Consider the following 19,515-nt stretch of genomic DNA (forward strand, 5'->3'; position numbering starts at 1 on the left):
CTTGACCATTGCATCCGTGTGTGAAGTTCAGGACAGGGTGTTGATTTCTGTCATTCCTAGAAGCGTGACACTGTCCACTCTCTCAACCTCAGTGCCACTGATGTAGATGGGGGTATGTTCTCCAACTGTCTTTCTGAAGTCAATTATCAGTTCTTTAGTTTTGCCAATGTTGAGAGAGATTGTTCTCATTGCACCACAAGATCAAGCCCTCTATCTCCTTTCTGTTTTTTGACTATTGGATATCCATCCTACCATGGTGGTGACATCAGAAAACTTGTAGATGGCATTGATTCAGAATTTGGCAACACATTTTAAGTGTACAGGGAGTACAGTAGGGGGCTAAGGACACATCCGTGGGAGGTTCCTATGTTGAATGTTATCGTGGCAGAGATGCAGGTGTCTATCATCACTGATTGTGCTCTGTGGGTGAGAAAGCTGAGGACCCAATTGTAGAGACAACGATCTCAGAGCTTTGAGATAGTCTGGAGGGGATAATGGTGTCGAAGGCAGAGCTGCAGTTAATGAGGAGTCTGATGGTAAAGACTGGTGTTCCATTTGTTTTTCTGCTCGCTGGCTCTATCTGTAAACTAACTACTTGATTGAGTCGAAAAGCAAGTGGGAGGAGGATGTTGTGCAAGGTAATTGAAATTGCATTAGCCACAACAATTCTTTTGATGACATACTGAGTTCTACAGGTGTTCTTGTAGGTGTCCTTGTCCAGATGTTCCAAGGATGAGTGCAGGGCTAGGGAAATGTTGTGGACCTGTTACATGGGTAGGCAAATTGTAGAGGATCAAGGCACATTGTACTGTATTGCACATTAGTGAGTCAATACCTACTGTACTGCATGCCATTCTGGTCTTACTTAAGGAGAAATTTATTTGCAGAGCAGGTTTACTAGGCTGATTCCTGGGCTGAAGGGGTTGTCCTATGGTGTAAGTTTGCAAAGGTTATATCTATAATCTTTGGACTTAAGAAAAAGTGAAGCTAATGAAATTGAAGCATATAAAATTCTGACAATGTAGATTTTCTCCTGGGAGATTTGAGAACTAGAAAATGCTGTTCATTAATGTGGCAACTACAATTTACGGTGAAGATGAGGAGAAACCTTTTTCTCTAAGAGTTTTGAATTATTTTCCACAAAGAGCAGTGGAAGATGGGTGATTGAATATATTTAAGGCTGATCTAGACAGAGTTTTGGATGACAAGGGTTAATGGGAGGCAGGCAGAAAAGTGGGCTTAGGGTCACAATTATATAACTCATGGTCTTATTGATTGGCACAATGGACTCAATAAGCTGAATGGCCTTCTTCTGAACTAATTTATTGCAATCTTATGATAACCTTCCACACAGGATGCTGCTGGGATTATGAGGATAAATCCAGCAATAAGAGATGAGTGACGTGACAGCTTCTAGAAATTATATTTCAAGACAAATTTTACAGTCTATAGGACAAGTACAGGTTACAAAGCAGCTTGGATTTGTTCAGGGTTTGGTTAATTTACCATAGACTTTTCAAAGTTAGTCGAGAAGGTTAATGAAGGTAAAACCATTGATGTGGTGTATATCAACTTCCAAAGTCCAGTTCATAAAATGCCCATAATGGGGTTATTAGCAAAATTAAAGCTTAAGGGGCCAGTAGTAGCACAGATGAAGTGAGAGAAATTGATGAAGTGAGAGAAAACAGAAAGTTTTGGTCGCATCATTAAATCAGAGAACGGCACATAGTGGAGTTCCTCTGTAATTAGTGTACAGATCCCTGTGTGTCTTACATAGAACATTGAACAATGCAGCACAGTACTGGCCCTTCAGCCCTTGATGTTGTGCTGACCTTTTATCCTACTCTCAGATCAGACTAACCCACAAACCCTTCATTTTACCATCATCCATATACTGATCCAAGAGTCACTTAGATGTCCCTGATGTATCTGACTACTACCACTGCTGGCAGTGCATTCCATACACCCACCATTCTCTGTGTAAAAAAACATACCTCTGACATCTCTCCTAAACTTTATTCCAATACGTTAAATTGTGCCCCCTCCTGATAGACATTTCCACCATGGGAAAAAGTCTCTGGCTATCCACTTTATCTATGCTTCTTATCATCTTGTACACCTCTATCAAGTCACCTCTCATTCTTCTTCACTCCAATGAGAAAAGCCTTAGCTCCCTCAATGTTTCTTCATAAGACATGCCCTCCAGACCAGCCAGCATCTGGGAAAATCTCCTCTGCACCCTCTCGAAAACTTCCACATCCTTCATATAATGAGGCAACCAGAACTGAACACAATATTCCAAGTATGGTCTAACCAGGGCTCTACAGAGCTGCAGCATAACCTCGCAGCTCTTAAACTCATTCCCCCTGCTAATGAAAGCCAACACACCATATGCCTTCGCAAAACCTTATGAACCTGGTGGCAACTTTGAGGGATCTATAGACATGGACTCCAAGATCCCTCTGTTCCTCCACCCTGCCAAGAATCCTGCCTTTAAACTTTTATTCTACATTCAAATTCAATCTTCTGAAGTGAATCACTTCACACCTTTCCAGGTTGAACTCCGTCTGCCACTTATCAGCCCAGTTCTGCATCCTGTCAGTGTCACCTTCAACAGCCCTCCACAATATCCACAACTCCACCAAACTTTGTGTCATCAGCAACTTACTAACCTAGCCTTCCACTTTCTCATCCAAATCATTTATAAAAATCACAAAAAGCAAAGATCCCAGAACAGATCCCTGTGGAATACCACTGGTCATCAAGCTCCAAGCTGGATACTTTCCATCTATCACCACCTGTTTTCTTCTATGGTGGCCAATTCTGTATCCAGATTTCCCTGTATTCCATGCCTCCTTACTTTCTGATGAGCCAACCATGGGGAACCTTATCAAACGCCTTGCTAAAATCTATGTACATCATATCCTCTGCTCTTCCTTCATAAATGTGTTTTGTCCATTCACAAAGAATTCAGTAAGGTTTTAGAGGCATAACCTGCCCCTCACAACACCATGCTGGCTGTCTCTAATCAAACTATAGTTTTCCAAGTAATCATAAATCCTGTCTCTCAGAATCCTCTCCAGTACTTTGCCCATCACAGACGTAAGACCGATTGGTCTGTAATTCCAGGATTATCCCCATTCCCTTTCTTGAACAAGGGAATAACATTTGCCACACTCCAATCATCTGGCACTACTCCAATGGATAGTGAGGATGCAAAGATCATTACCAAATGCATAGCAATCTCTTCCCTTGCTTCCTGTAGTAACCTAGGGTATATCCTGTCTGGCCCAGGGGATTTATCTATCCTTATGTTTTCAAACAATTTTCAGCACATCCTCCTTCTTAAAATCAACCCGTTCAAGCATTTCACTTTGTTTTACACTGTCCTCAGAAACATCAAGGTCCCTCTCAGTAGTGAATACTGAAGCAAAATATTTGTTAAGGACCTCCCCTGCCTCCTCCAACTCTCGGCACACTTTCCTTCCACTATCTCAGATCGGCCCTGATTGGTCTGGATACAGTGTTAATGTTGTGGACTTAATTGATGTTAATTGATGTAGATTACCGGGCACAATTCCAAAATTTGTAAATGACACAAATATAAATTTAAACTATGAGGAGGATAGAGCTAAACTTTAAAGGAAATGCACAGCTTGGTGGAGTGCATAGATGACAGGTAAAGAATGTTTAATGAAGAAAAGTGTGTAGTCATTCATTTTGGTGGAAAGAATGAGGAGAGACAATGTAAAATAATAAATATAATTCTCAAGAGGTTCAGAAACAGAGGGACCCAGGATTAAATATTTTTAATTAACTTCTTCAGAGATGTTGTGACACACCTCTGGAGCAAGTGTGGTGCTGGAAACGCACAGCAGGTCAGGCAGCATCCGAGGAGCAGGAAAATTGATGTTTCGGGCAAAAGCCTTTCATCAGGATGTAGGCCTCTTGGCCCAGAGACAGGGAAAGTACCATTGCAACACAAGAGCCTTTATGGACCTGGGGTTATGTGAGCACAAATCATTGAGTTATGATCTTTTGATTTTATTGAAAATGTGTTAAGAAAGTAAATACTAAAGCATGCAGGATCATGGGCTCCATAAATAGGGAAATGAGTTTTAACTAAATGAAGTTATGATAAACATCGTGAAGAAACTGGATCAGCCTCAACTAATGCACTTTGTCCAGCTCTGGGCACTGCTCATTTGGGAAGATCTAACGAGGGAAAGATGAATTGAATTGTTTAATGATCCTATTATTCTGTCTATAACAAGAAGTAATTTTAATCTATTCATTGTTTTTAATTATTTTCCCTTCCAAAATAGACCATGGTAGGTTCCTTGATTTATGGAATCCAATGTTAAATGACCGGCAGCGAACTCTTTTTCACGCTAAATCAAAAAGATGAGTGTATTCAAGATTTTGGCCTGACAATAACTGGTACACATACATGCACACAAGTATACAAAGAGCCAGGTTAATAAGTTACAGTTACAAAGAGCTTTTTTAGAGTCCAGTAAGTCAATATCCATGGGAGGTTCTTGAAGTTGCCTGTTGTAGAAGTACAAGGATGTAGTTGAAGGCATGGCAATACAGTTCCTTTTGGAGGGCTCTTGTGGCACAGGAGGCACAGTACGTTTAAACCAGGAGGTCTAGATTCAAGTCCCACTTATTCCTGTAAATGTGTAATAACAGCTCTGAACGGGTTAATTAGAAAAGTATCTACATGTCTTGTGGATTGACAATTAATCAACTATTTTTGAAAAATATAGAATTATTCCCAGAAATCAGGTCAAGAGAGAAGTCTAAAGTAAAGTTAGAATTTAGCTCACTTAGAGTTGTTTGTTGACGTTAACATTTTCTCAGGAAAGAACATAAAGCTGTATAATTATATCTATTTTAAAAAAAAGACGTCTCAATCACATGCTCAATTTCCTAGAAAGGTCAATTCTCTTTCTGATAAAGGGTTGGACTTGAAACATTTATTCTGCTTTCTGTCTGTAGATGCTGCCCAGATCTACTGAGTTCTCCAGCAATTTCTACTTTTTATTTCAGATTTCCATTATCTGCAATTCTTTGTTTTATTTTAGTACATGAGCGAAGGTTGTTTTGCTACCTTACATCAATAACTATAGCATGCTGTAGAATGTAATTGTGGGGCTATTAGCACCACTTCAGCCATAATTAGTTTCAATAGTCCTCCCTTTGTGCAGAACTGGCTGAGGTAGTCATTTCATCTGCTGTTCCTTTGCATTGGCTTTATCAGAATCTCTTCACAATGTCAGAATGTGAAATGCCAGTAGGTTAATGAGTTAACTTTTGTCTGCTGGAAATATCTGAAAAACAATTTGTATAGGCAATAGCAGCCATTTCAAGATCATCAAGTCTTCATTTGGAAGAAGCGTAAACAAGAGTATGGTTTTAAAGAAAAGCAATTTTAGGTAAATTTTCATGCCTTCTGGGCATGACATTGACATTAGAAAGGAATCATACCGATTCACAGAAAATGCTTTCAGAGATGAGGAATTTCACTTGCGTTGCTAGTTTAAAGAAGTTGGAGCTGCTTTGCTTGGAGCAAACAAGATTTTATTCTTCTAAAGATATTTAATACAGAGATTCAAATCATGTGGCCCCTCAACAGTGTAGAGAGAAATAAACTGTTCCATTTGACAGAAAGAGCTATTTTCAGTTGATTGGCAAAATGATAATGTCAGCATGAGCAAAACCCAAAGTTATTTGGACCTGGAATGCACCATCTGGGCATGTGATGGAGGCAGAAATAATTGAGGTCTTTGAAAGAGAGTTCGATAATTATCCAAAGACAAAATAATTGGAGTGCAATTGGAAGAGAATTCAGGGTACTGGGAGTAGGAAGATTGCTCTTTCAGACAGGTCACAATGGCAAGATTGCAAGGTCACTGTGAACATGGGTTGGGAAGATTATATGGAAGGAAGTATTTAGGGAGAATAAGAGGGCAATGAATTCAAAGGACAAAAAGCATTATGAGATAGAATAGAGGTTGAAATCAGAATGAAGTTAATCAGTGTAAGGGCTGCAGGAGAAAAGCAGTGAAAACCTCCTAGTAAGAATATTTTATGGTTGAGAGACAACAATGATTTTGAGTGAAAAGTGAGTTTGGTATTCAAAGTGAGGTGCACAGGAGGAGAACTGATAAGCAGGGCATTGGGACAAGATATGATCTGGTGACAAGTACACTATCAATGCAATGATCTTGATGGGGAAAGTGCTGGCAGATGAAACAAGGAAGGGAACTTTCATTAAAAGGAAACTAGTCATAACCCTTCAGTCAGCTTTCTGACCATGATGCGATCATCCACAACAATGTTTGTTCACAAATGAATACACATTCTTTAGCTGATCTGCTGGCCCAATCCATTGGGAGAGATGAACTGGACTAGAAGGAGACTGTCCATCACCACATCCTCCATGGATGCATTGGTTGGAACTGTGGCAAGAGAGCAAGATGCTCAAGGATTAAACTGAAAGGAGACATGATGAGAGAGAGATGTCTCTCTCAAAATTGCCTTTTTAAAATTGTTTCACAGGATGTAGGCATTGCTGAATAGGCTAAACTTTATTGCCCATCTGTCCTTTCCCTTGAGAAGTAGTGATGAGTTGCCTTCCTGAGCTGTGGGTGTCCATTTAAATGCTGTTAAGGTAGGAGTTCCAGCATTTGGACCCAGTGACAGTAAAGGAATGGGATAAAGTTACAAGTCAAGGTGGTGAGCGATTTGAAGGAGAACTTGCAGGCAATGATGTTCCCATGCGTCAGATGCCCTTGTCCTTCTAGGCAGAGTGTTTTCTTCATTCTTTCATGGGACAGCCATTTCAGAGGGTGGTTAATAGTCAACCACACTACTGTGGATCTGAAGTTACATGGAGGCAAGATACTGATGGGAGATATCCTTCACTAAAAGGCTTAAGGTGAACCAGATGGATTTTTATATAAATCAACCATACTTTTATGCTAGCTTGGTTAGGAAAATGCTCTTGAGTTGTTGTGGTGCATCTTGAGGATGGTGCAGTCTGCTGCCATTGTCCATCACTGACGCAGAAAGTGAATGGTTAAGTTGGTAGATGGGATGCCAATCAAGTAGGATGTTTTGTCCTCCATATATGGAGCTGTTGAGTGTTATTGGAGCTGTAGTTATCCAGGCAAGTAGACAGTATCCATCAAACTGAATTATGCCTTGTAAATAGTGGACTAGCACTGGGAGACATGAGATATACTGCTTCCAACAGAATTCCCAGCCTCTAATTTGTATTTGCAGTCAGAGTACATTCGGTCCACAACCTATGTGTTCCCACTTAATATCAATTCACCCTTGCTTATTTTTAAGTCTTGCTTCTTTATATTACATTGGATTTCCAGTGTAATGTTGTTAACTCATCCCTGCCTTGCTATCCCTTACCTAACCCCAGCCATGCCTCCCCACTGTCCTTGCATCATCCATTTTTACTTCCCTCTGCCCTTGTTTCAGCCTTGTCTCCTGCCCTCTGTACTTGGGCCACCTCTTCATCATTGAACCATTCTGAAGTGTTCTATTGAGTGATAGCTCCAGTTGCTCTAGTGCAGCTCCACACATTGACAAATATCTGCCACTAGATGGGGCCTTGTCAATCTAAAAATATGTACAGGTATTTAAAATACCGCATTGCAAAGAGTTTTATTATGGTTAGGGATTTATTTTGCCATGAAAAGTATTTCAGTTCAGAATGCACGGTGTTGTAGATATACGGTAGAGTGTTTAGAACATAGAACATAGAACAATACAGACCCTTCAGCCCACGATGTTGTGCCGAACATTTGTCCTAGCTTAAGCACCTATCCATGTACCTATCCAGTTGCCGCTTAAAGGTCACCAATGATTCAGACTCTGCCACTCCCACAGGCAGCGCATTCCATGCCCCCACCACTCTCTGGGTAAAGAACCTACCCCTGACATCCACCCTTCACCTTAAATTTATGTCCCCTTGTAACACTCTGTTGTCTCTGACTGTCTACTCTATCTATTCCCCTGATCATCTTATAAACCTCTATCAAGTCACCCCTCATCCTTCGCTGTTCCAATGAGAAAAGGCCTAGCACTCTCAACCTATCCTCGTATGACCTATTCTCCATTCCAGGCAACATCCTGGTAAATCTCCTCTGCACCCTCTCCAAAGCTTCCACATCTTTCCTAAAGTGAGGCGACCAGAACTGCACACAGTACTCCAAATGTGGCCTTACCAAGGTCCTGTATAGCTGCAACATCACCTCACAACTCTTGAATTCAATCCCTCTGCTAATGAACGCTAATACACTATAGGCCTTCTTACAAGCTCTATCCACCTGAGTGGCAACTTTCAAAGAGCTATGAACATAGACCCCAAGATCCCTCTGCTCCTCCACCTTACTAAGAACCCCACCGTTAACCCTGTATTCCGCATTCTTATTTGTCCTTCCAAAATGGACAACCTCACAGGGTATGGTGATGGAGGGAAATTGGCTGGGTTGGCTCTGTCCTGCGTTTTTGTGTTGACCATCCCTGGGAAATGTTCCACAATGTCAGTAGGTGCCAGTGCTGGACTTGTCTGGTGGGCAGCAATTTCTGGAGCACAGCCATCAGTATTATTGCCACAATGTCGGTAGGGCCGACAGCCTTTGACAGGGTTGAACTCCATCTGCCACTCCTCAGTCCAGCTTTGCATCATATCTAAGTCCTTTTGCAGCCGACAACAGCCCTCCTCACTATCCACAACTCCACCAATCTTTGTATCGTCTGCAAATTTACTGACCCACACTTCCACTCCCTCTTCCAAGTCATTAATAAAAATTACAAACAGCAGAGGACCCAGAACTGATCCCTGCGGAACTCCACTTGTAACTGGGCTCCAGGCTGAATATTTACCATCTACCACCACTCTGACTTCGACCGGTTAGCCAGTTCTCTATCCAACTGGCCAAATTTCCCATTATCCCATGCCTCCTGACTTTCCGCATAAGCCTACCATGGGGAACCTTATCAAATGCCTTACTAAAATGAATGTACACTACTTCCACTGCTCTACCCTCATCCACATGCTTGGTCACCTCCTCAAAGAATTCAATAAGACTTGTAAGGCAAGACCTACCCCTCACAAATCCGTGCTGGCTGTCCCTAATCAAGCAGTGTCTTTCCAGATACTCATAAATCCTATCCCTCTGTACCCTTTCCATTACATTGCCTACCACCGAAGTAAGTTGAAACTTTATTGCTGGAACAGCACAGCAGGTCAGGCAGCATCCAGGGAACAGGAGATTCGACGTTTCGGGCACAGGCCCTTCTTCAGGAATGAGCAGAGAGTGTTCAGCAGGAGAAGATAAAAGGTAGGGAGGAGGGACTTGGAGGAGGGGCGTTGGAAATGTGATAGGTGGAAAGAGGTCAAGGTGAGGGTGATAGGTCGGAGTAGGATGGAGGCGGAGAGGTCAAGAAGAAGACTGCAGGTCAGGAAGGCGGTGCCGGGCTGGAAGGATTCGGCTGAGGCAAGGTGGGGGGAGGGGGGATGAAGAAACTGGTGAAGTCCAAGTTAGGTGAAGACCAGTGGGGTTCTGTCCTGGTGGCGTTTGGAGGGGCGGGGCTCAAGGGCAGAGGAGCGGGAAGTGAAGGAGATGCGGTGGAGGGCACCGTCGACCACGTCGGGGGGGAATTTGCGGTCCTTGAAGAAGGAGGCCATCTGTGTTGTACGTATTTTGAACTGGTCCTCCTGGGAGCAGATGCGGCGGAGACGAAGGAATTGGGAGAATGGGATGGCGTTTTTACAGGGGGCAGGATGGGAGGGGGTGTAGTCCAGGTAGCTGTGGGAGTCGGTTGGTTTGTAGTAGATGTCCGTGTTGATTCGGTCGCCTGAGATAGAAACAGAAAGGTCTAGGAAGGGGAGGGAGGAGTCCGAGACTGTCCAGGTGAATTTGAGGTCGGGGTTGAAGGTGTTAGTGTAGTGGATGAACTGTTCAACCTCCCTCCCCTTCCTAGACCTTTCTGTTTCTATCTCAGGCGACCGAATCAACACGGACATCTACTACAAACCAACCGACTCCCACAGCTACCTGGACTACACCTCCTCCCATCCTGCCCCCTGTAAAAACGCCATTCCATTCTCCCAATTCCTTCGTCTCCGCCGCATCTGCTCCCAGGAGGACCAGTTCAAAATACGTACAACACAGATGACCTCCTTCTTCAAGGACCGCAATTTCCCCCCCGACGTGGTCGACGGTGCCCTCCACCGCATCTCCTTCACTTCCCGCTCCTCCGCCCTTGAGCCCCGCCCCTCCAAACGCCACCAGGACAGAACCCCACTGGTCCTCACCTACCACCCCACCAATCTCCATGTACAGCGCATCATCCGCCGTCACTTCCGCCACCTCCAAACAGACCCCAGCACCAAGGATATATTTCCCTCCCCTCCCCTATCAGCTTTCCGTAGAGACCACTCCCTCCGCGACTCCCTTGTCAGATCCACACCCCCCACCGACCCAACCTCCACTCCCGGCACCTTCCCTTGCAACCGCAGGAGGTGCAACACTTGCGCCCACACCTCCCCCCTCACTTCTCTCCAAGGCCCCAAAGGAAACTTCCATATCCGCCACAGATTCACCTGCACCTCCACCCACATCATCTACTGCATCCGCTGCAGCCGGTGTGGCCTCCTCTATATTGGGGAGACAGGCCGCCTACTTGCGGAGCGATTCAGAGAGCACCTCTGGGCCACCCGGACGAACCAACCCAACCACCCTGTAGCACAGCATTTCAACTCCCCCTCCCACTCCACCGAGGATATGCAGATCATTGGACTCATCCACCGCCAAACCACAACAACGCGACGGTCGGAGGAGGAGCGTCTTATCTTCCGACTGGGAACCCTCCAACCACAGGGGATGAACTTGGACTTCACCAGTTTCTTCATCCCCCCTCCCCCCACCTTGTCTCAGCCGAATCCCTCCAGCCCGGCACCGCCTTCCTGACCTGCAGTCTTCTTCTTGACCTCTCCGCCTCCATCCTACTCCGACCTATCACCCTCACCTTGACCTCTTTCCACCTATCACATTTCCAACGCCCCTTCTCCAAGTCCCTCCTCCCGACCTTTTATCTTCTCCTGCTGAACACTCTCTGCTCATTCCTGAAGAAGGGCCTGTGCCCGAAATGTCGAATCTCCTGTTCCCTGGATGCTGCCTGACCTGCTGTGCTGTTCCAGCAATAAAGTTTCAACTTTGATCTCCAGCATCTGCAGACCTCACTTTTTACCACCGAAGTAAGACTAACTGGCCTGTAATTCCTGGGGTTATCCCTATCCCCTGTTTTGAACAGGGGCACAACATTCGCCACTCTCCAGTCCCCTGGTACCACCCCCGTTGACAGTGAAGACGAAAAGATCATTGCCAACGGCTCTGCAATTTCCTCTCTTGCTTCCCACATAATCCTAGGACATATCCGAGGATTTATCCCAGGGGACTTGTCTATCCTCAAGTTTTTCAAAATGCCCAGCACATCTTCCTTCCTAACAAGTATCTCCTCTAGCTTACCAGTCCGTTTCATACTCTCCTCTTCAACAATACAGTCCCTCTCATTTGTAAATACTGAAGAAAAGTACTCATTCAAGACCTCAGCTATCTCTCCCGACTCAATACACAGTCTCCCACTACTGACCTTTCGGAATTTTCCAAGATGAAAAATGTTGAAAGGCACTCACCTCTGACTTTAATATTGGTTCCTGTGGGAATTTATGATTGACTTAAATTTGTGATTTTCAGGATTGCTGCCATAACTTTAAACAAAGATTTCTGACCCAGTTCAGTGACTTGTAAATGGTAGTTGACAGCTTCGGTAAAAAGATGATTTTTTTTTAAATTAAAAATTAAAAAGATAGAGTGATGGGCTCAGATCCAGAGCAGCAGGAAAATACCTTCATAAATGGATAAAGGAGAAGCTCAATTTACTTTACTTGTCTAAGGAATAATTGTGAATGGAGAATAGGATATAGTTAAAGACCATAGAATGGACTTTTATACTCAATCTCTTGATTCACAATACAATGAAAATGAAATTAGTAGCCTCAGGGAGTCCCTCACTTCTCACACACTTGGCCTCAATATCATCATAACTTATATTTGAACTCACCCCACCCTCATAAATTGTTTTTCCCTCTCTCTGTCTCACACACACACACAAATGAAACCTTCAGTCATTCACATGGCCCTGATTCATATAATTAATCACAGATCATTAACAGACAGTTCTCATTCTCTAACATACTATCCTGAGTTTTATCATTTAAAAAAAATTGCTTGCAAGATGGGAGTGTTGCATCTTACAGATTGTACACACTACTGCCACTGCAACCTAGTGAGAGAGGGAGTGAATTTTTCAGGGTGACTGGAAGCCAAGCAAGCAGGCTGCTTTGACCTGGACAGTGTCAAGCTTCTTGATTGTAATTGGAGTTGCACTCATCCAGGCAAATAAAGATTAGTTCATCACATCCTAGCATGTGCCATGCATGTGGGTATTGAGGAGTCAGAAATTAAGAACGTCCTTTGTAGCCAGTATTTAAATAGCTGGTCTGATTCCGTTGGTGACCAATGGTAACCTCCAGGATGTTGATAATGAGGGATTCAGTAATGATAATCCATTAAATGTGAAGGGAAGGGAGGTGATTAGACTCTTGATTGTTGGAGATGGTCACAGCCTTGCACTTGTGTAGATAAAATGGTACCTATCATTTATCAGTCCATGAAATGTTAATCTAAGTCTTTAGATAGGCAGGCACAAACTACCTCAATATCTGAGCAGCTGCAAATAATCCTGAACACTTTGTGTGGATATGATATGACACAATTCACAGGTAAGTAGAACTTGAACCCTGACCTTCTAGCTCAGAGACAGTCATAAATACTGTATCTCAAGACCCCTCCACAAACATTAGGAACGTACTAACAGCAGTGGACCATTTAGCCATCAAGGCTGGTCTGCCATTTAATATGATCATGTCCAATTGAACATTTTAATGTCTTTTGCCCACACTTTTCCCATTACTGTTCATGACATTGATAATCAAATAATTATCACTCTCTACTTGAAACATACTCAAACACTGAGCTTCCACAGCCCCCTGCAGTAGAGAATTCCTATGATTCACTAAGCTCCGAGTCAAATACAATTCTCATTTTGATCCAAAATGGTATCCTCTATAGTTTTAAATTGTTCTGGACACCCCATTCAGGGGAAACATCTTGTCTGCGTCTACTCTGTCTACTCCTTTAAGTATTCTGTAAATTTTAATAAGATCAGAAACAAAAACAGATATTGCTGGAAAAGCTCAATGGCTGCAGCATCGATGGAGAAAAATCAGAGTTAACATTTTAGGTTGAGTGACCCTTCCTCAGAACTGATTGTAGCTAAGAAAGTGTCAGTTTATATGCAGAAGATAGGCTGGGGGAGGGGGTAAGAAGTAAATGATGGGTGTTGGTAGAGCCCAAAGAGAGAGAAGAACAGTTAGACAGACACAGGAGTGGATAACAATCTAACCAGGAGGATGAATAGCTATTAATGGAGACTGTTAGGGAGAGAATTGTTATCACAGAAACATAAGAAAGACTAAGGTCTGCCCTGATAATCACATAATTATAGAGTTAATAAGATCACCTCTCATTCCTCAAAACTTTAGAGTATAGGCTCAGTTTCCCTAATTTCCTTTCATAGGACAGATCTACCATCCTGGGAACAAATCAGGTGAATCTCTATTGCACTCCATCAATGGCAATATCTTTCCTGTTATAAGAAAACCAAAACTACACACAATACTCAGGTGCAGTCAAACCAAGTCCTATACAATTTAAACAAGACTTCATTACTCCCGTGCTCAAATCCTTTTGCAATAAATGTTAACATTGCATTAGTCTTCCTAATAACTTGCTGCCCTTGCAGGTTAGCCTTCACTGACTTATTGACAAGAACACCAGGGTCCCTTTGCAAATCTCCACTTTTCAACCTCTGATCCCTTAAGAAATACCCTGCACATCTGTTCCTATTACCAACATGGATGATGTCATGTTTTTCCACAACTTATTGCATCTGCCACGTTCCTGTCTGAATCTTCCTGAAAACATTTTACATCTTTCTCACAACACACCTTCCTGCTTAACCTGGTGTCATTTCAAATCTTCAAATAATACATTTGGTCCCCACATCCAAATACTCCACTAAGTGGGGTCCATATATTCCACTAGTCATAGTCCACCAACATAAGAATAATCCATTTATTCCTAGCTTTCACTTTCTGTTTGTTAGTCAATCCTTAATTCAGACAGTTACAGTTCCTCCAATACTAAATTGGAGTAATACTTTAATCTGAGGGAGAAATTATCAAAAGCCTTTTGAAAATCTTAATAGACTACATCAATCAACTCCTCTTTATCAATTTTGTTAGTGATATCTTGAAAAAACAACCTTAGATATATTTGTCAAACTCGATTTTTCCTTTCCAAAAACATGCTGGTAATGCTGAATCAGCCCCCCCCCCTCCCCTAAGTGTTCATTTATTACTTTATGATAGCTCTTAGCATTTTCCCCACTATTAATGCGAAGTTGACATGTCTGTAGTTCTTTGCCTTTTTCCTCACTTCTTTCCTAAACAGTCAGGTGACATTTGCAAGTTACCAATCTGCAGGAATCATTGCAAGATCACTGATATTTCGAAACATGATTACTAATGGATTGTTTGTTGCTACAGCCATCTTCCTTCACCTATTGAACACTATCAGATCCTGAGCACTTATCAGCTTTCAGGCCCATTAATTTCTCCAGCACAACCTTCTTACTGATTTCCTTCAAATCGTCCTTCTTAATCTTTATAGTTTTCAGCAAACACACCCGTACCCGACTTTAGGAAGGCCATTGGGGTAAGTGATGAAGCTGATATAGACGTTTGAGTCAAAAATTCTGCACGAAGGAACTCCTTCAGCAATATAATTGTTGGCCTCTAATAATTGCAAAAAGCAAATTGCTTTGTGCTAGGTATGACTTCAGGCAGTGGAGGGTTTCCCTGTTACTGCTGGTGACTTCAATTTTGCTAGGTCTCTTTGATTCTACACGTTTCATTGATATGAAGGTCTGTCACTCTGACCTCTGTAATTCAGCATTTAGGTGCACATTTGGACCAATGTTGACCTGAGGTCTGGAGTCAAGTGATTCTGATATAATCCAAAATCAACATTGGTGAGCAGGTTACTTTGTTTTTCTTTTCTCCTACACATAAATAAATGTATTGTCCTCAAGCAGAAATTTAATATAGCACAAGCAGATGTGTATTAGGAAATCTAAATATATCAGATGCAACATGACTGCACAACCACTCAATGATGAGACTCCACCACAGCTTATCTTTAATTTTGCTGCTGCACCTTCTTCAACTATCTTGGAAGCTGTGCTGTTGACATTTCTGATCAGCCCAAGTTCATACTGCAGTCACTTTCTGGCTGTGAACTTTGTATGTTTTGCAGTAACAGCACCGTAATATGTCTAACATGGTTTGAAACATTCCTCAAATTCAATGTGATTCCTTTGAGCTCCTTGTGTAAGGAAAAGGTGCTGCCAGAGTTGCAGTTGCTAAACGTAGTGATTTAGAACCGACAGGAAACGTTTCTCCATATAAAGAGTTAGGATGCTGTGAATTCATATTCCAAGATTAGAGTGTTAGACAGAAATTCTGAACCAGAAATTGCTGGAGTTATAATGGTACAGTAACTTTTGCACATATTAGATTGTGGAAGATCTTCAGGAAAAAGTAAATTTCTGGACATTTAGCAGTGCTTTGCTATTAGCTTCACAAAAGTCAAATGACAATTATGAATTACCATGTAAATATGAATTATTACTGTCTTGGCTTTTACAAATACATTAAGGACAAAAGGGTAACTAGGAAGAGAATAGGGTCCCTCAAAGATCAGCAAGGCGGTCTTTGTGTGGAGCCGCAGATGAGGGAGACACTAAACGAGTATTTAGAATCAGTATTCACTGTGGAAAAGGATATGGAAGATATAGAATGTAGGGTAATAGATGGCGACATCTTGAAAAATGTCCATATTACAGAGGAGGAAGTGCTGGATGTCTTGAAACGCATATAGGTGGATAAAGCCCCCGGACTTGATCAGGTGTACCCTACAACTCTGTGGGAAGCTATGGACGTGATTGCTGGGCCTCTTGCTGAGATATTTGTAACATCGATAGTCACAGGTGAGGTGCTGGAAGACTGGAGGTTGGCTAATGTGGTGCCACTATTTAGGAAAGGTGGTAAGGACAAGGCAGGGAACTATACACCAGTGAGCCTGACATCGGTGGTGGGCAGGTTGTTTGAGGGAATCTTGAGGGACAGGATGTACGTGTATTTGGAAAGGCAAGGACTGATTAGGGATAGTCAACATGGCTTTGTGCATGGGAAATCATGTCTCACAAACTTGATTGAGTTTTTTGAAGAAGTAACAAAAACAGTTGATGAGGGCTGAGCAGTAGATGTGATCTATATGGACTTCAGTAAGGTGTTCAACAGGGTTCCCCATGGGAGACTGATTAGCAAGGTTAGATCTCATGGAATACAGGCAGAACTAACCATTTGAATACAGAACTGGCTCAATAGTAGAAGATAGAGGGTGGTGGTGGAGGGTGGTTTTTTAGGCTGGAGGCCTGTGACCGGTGGAGTGCCACAAGGATCGGTGCTGGATCCACTACTTTTCGTCATTTATATAAATGATTTGGATGTGAGCATAAGAGGTATAGTAGTAAGTTTGCAGATGACACCAAAATTGGAGGTGTAGTGGACAGCCAAGAAGGTTACCTCAGATTACAACGGGATCTTGATCAGATGAGCAAATGGGTTGAGGAGTGGCAGATGGAGTTTAATCTAAATAAATACAAGGTGCTGCATTTTGGAAAAGCAAATCTTAGCAGGACTTATACACTTAATGGTAAGGTCCAAGGGAGTGTTGCTACAGAGACCTTGGAGTGCAGGTTCATAGCTCCTTGAAAGTGGAGTCACAGGTAGATAGGATAGTTAAGAAGGCATTTGGTATGCTTTCCTTTATTGGTCAGAGTATTAAGTACAGGAGTTGGGAGGTCATGTTTTGGCTGTACAGGACATTGGTTAGGCCACTGTTGGAATATTGCATGCAATTCTGGTCTCCTTCCTATTGGAAGAATGTTGTGAAACTTGAAAGGGTTCAGAAGAGATTTACAAGGATGTTGCCAGGGTTGGAGAATTTGACCTATAGGGAGAGGTTGTATATTAGGACTGTTTTCCCTGGAGCATGGAGGCTGAGGGGTGACCTTAAGGTTTATAAAACCATGAGGGGTATGGATAGGGTAAACAGACAAGGTCTTTTCCCTAGGATGGAGGAGTCCAGAACTAGAGGGCATAGGTTTAGTCTGACAGAGGAAAGATATAAAAGAGACCTAAGGGGCCTGTGTGGAATGGGCTGCCACAGGAAGTGGTGCAACATTTAAAAGGTATCTATGGGTATATGAATAGGAAGTGTTTGGAGGGATGCATGGGCCATGTGCTGGCAGGTGGGACTAGATTGGCTTGGGATATCTGGTCGGCATGGACGATTTGACCGAAGGCTCTGTTTCAGTGCTGTACATCTCTATGACTCTGTGGTGATAATTGCTTGTAAGCAATGTTGTATGGACTTTAATGATGATGCAATTTATGATCCTGAAATGGCAATGAACTTTGGAAATCTATAGCATGACCAAAAGAAGCTCTGGGGTCTTACTCCAGCAGGTAAAGAATTGTTGTGAGAGTATTTCTTAATCCTTCGCATATGTCTTGGCAATCTATTGTGCTCTGCTTGCCATTCAAGCTCCTGCCAGATTGAGAAGGCAATAAAATGAAGATGCAAAATGTTTTTACACAGAAGTGGTAATTAGATAGGTTTCTTTCAGTTAATAACATCCTGAAATACACAATATGTATAAGTTTAAGACTTAACAAGTTGTACGTAAAGCAGGCCAGAGAGCAACAAATGATTCTAGACCTATAGTCTCCAAAGCTACAGGCATTTCTGGTGTGTTGTATAATTATTGATTAAGATTGATCTTTTCAGGTTAGTCATCAGCTCTATAATTATGTGAGTATCAGGGTGATAGAAGATGAACTAGATGGTAGCATTTCTTATATTTCTACAATAACAAATCCCTCTCTAACTTGAGTGTGGGTCTACCTATAAAACATGAAGGGCAACAGTTGAAGAAAACAGCTCACCACCACCTTCTCAAGTATAACTAGGGACAGGCAAAAAAGGCTAGCTCTGCCAACGATTCCCATGTCCCATGACAGAATTTAAGAAAATGCATGACCCATTGCATGTTCCACTGTTCTTAGTGAGAGGTTGAGTTTGCTGGCTCAACATTTCAAGGTGAAAGAGTTTGTGCATTTTGCCCATCTGCCCTGCCATTCCCTCAATAACTGCTCAAGGACCAACATAGAAATTCATAATTACAATTGACTTACAATTTTGTCTGCTTGCTACTTAATTTTTTTCTTTCTGTCTTGTTTTCTATCTTCTCAATCCACACTTTTATACTATCTTTTGTTTTACATTTTATGTTTCTGAATTTTGTTTGACTCTAATTCTACCTACTTATTCTTTCATCATTCACTCTGTCTCTCTTTAACTGGCTAAGACCAGAGGTTCACTTTGCTCAGTCTTATCTCCTTGACCAGGGAAAGAAATAAGATCATAAAATGCTGCACTGAGGAATTCCTGAAACATTGAGTATTTTTTTTCACTGATTAAAGCAATAAGACCACTGAGCATGATGCTCGTGAGGCATTATATCATTGATATGACTTGGAGATGCTGGTGTTGGACTGGGGTGTACAAAGTTATAGTCCAACAGTTTATTTGGAAGCAGCACTTCGAAAGCTAGAGCTTCCAAATAACCTGGAGTATAACCTGCTGTTGTGTGATTTTTAACTTTATCATTGATATCACTGCACTTGTTATCAGATCAATATTCCAGCATTTTGCAATGTAAGTGTAGCACAATATAACTGGGGAGCAGAAAAATCTAAGTACTGTTTCTTGCTGCCAAACCCATCACTGCAACAATTTCTGGCCCTTCATCAACGTTCATGTTTACATTGAATTGGTGGATGAAGGCAAAAAGATTATCTTAGGGATAGCTTAATACTTAGTGGAATGGCATAGAGAATAGTGAGATAATAGGTGAAGTTGGAGTACAGGAGACAGAAAGGAAGTCCAAAACAGAATAAATGTGTATTCATGTAAATGCATTGAGCATAGTAAGTAAGGTCGGGGTGTTACAGATACAGATTGCAATGTGAAATGCTGATACTGCGTCAGTTATGGTGACCTGGCTCAAGGAAGGACAAGACTGGGCATTGAAGAGAATCAGGAAAAATAGGGAAGGAAGAGGAACAGCAGTAATGGTTCAGGAGAACATTGCATTGCTGGAGAAGAAAGA

This window comes from Chiloscyllium plagiosum, unplaced genomic scaffold, assembly GCF_037043375.1.
Source record: "Chiloscyllium plagiosum isolate Xiang-an unplaced genomic scaffold, Cpla_swu_hap1 HiC_scaffold_8, whole genome shotgun sequence".
NCBI lineage: Eukaryota > Metazoa > Chordata > Chondrichthyes > Orectolobiformes > Hemiscylliidae > Chiloscyllium > Chiloscyllium plagiosum.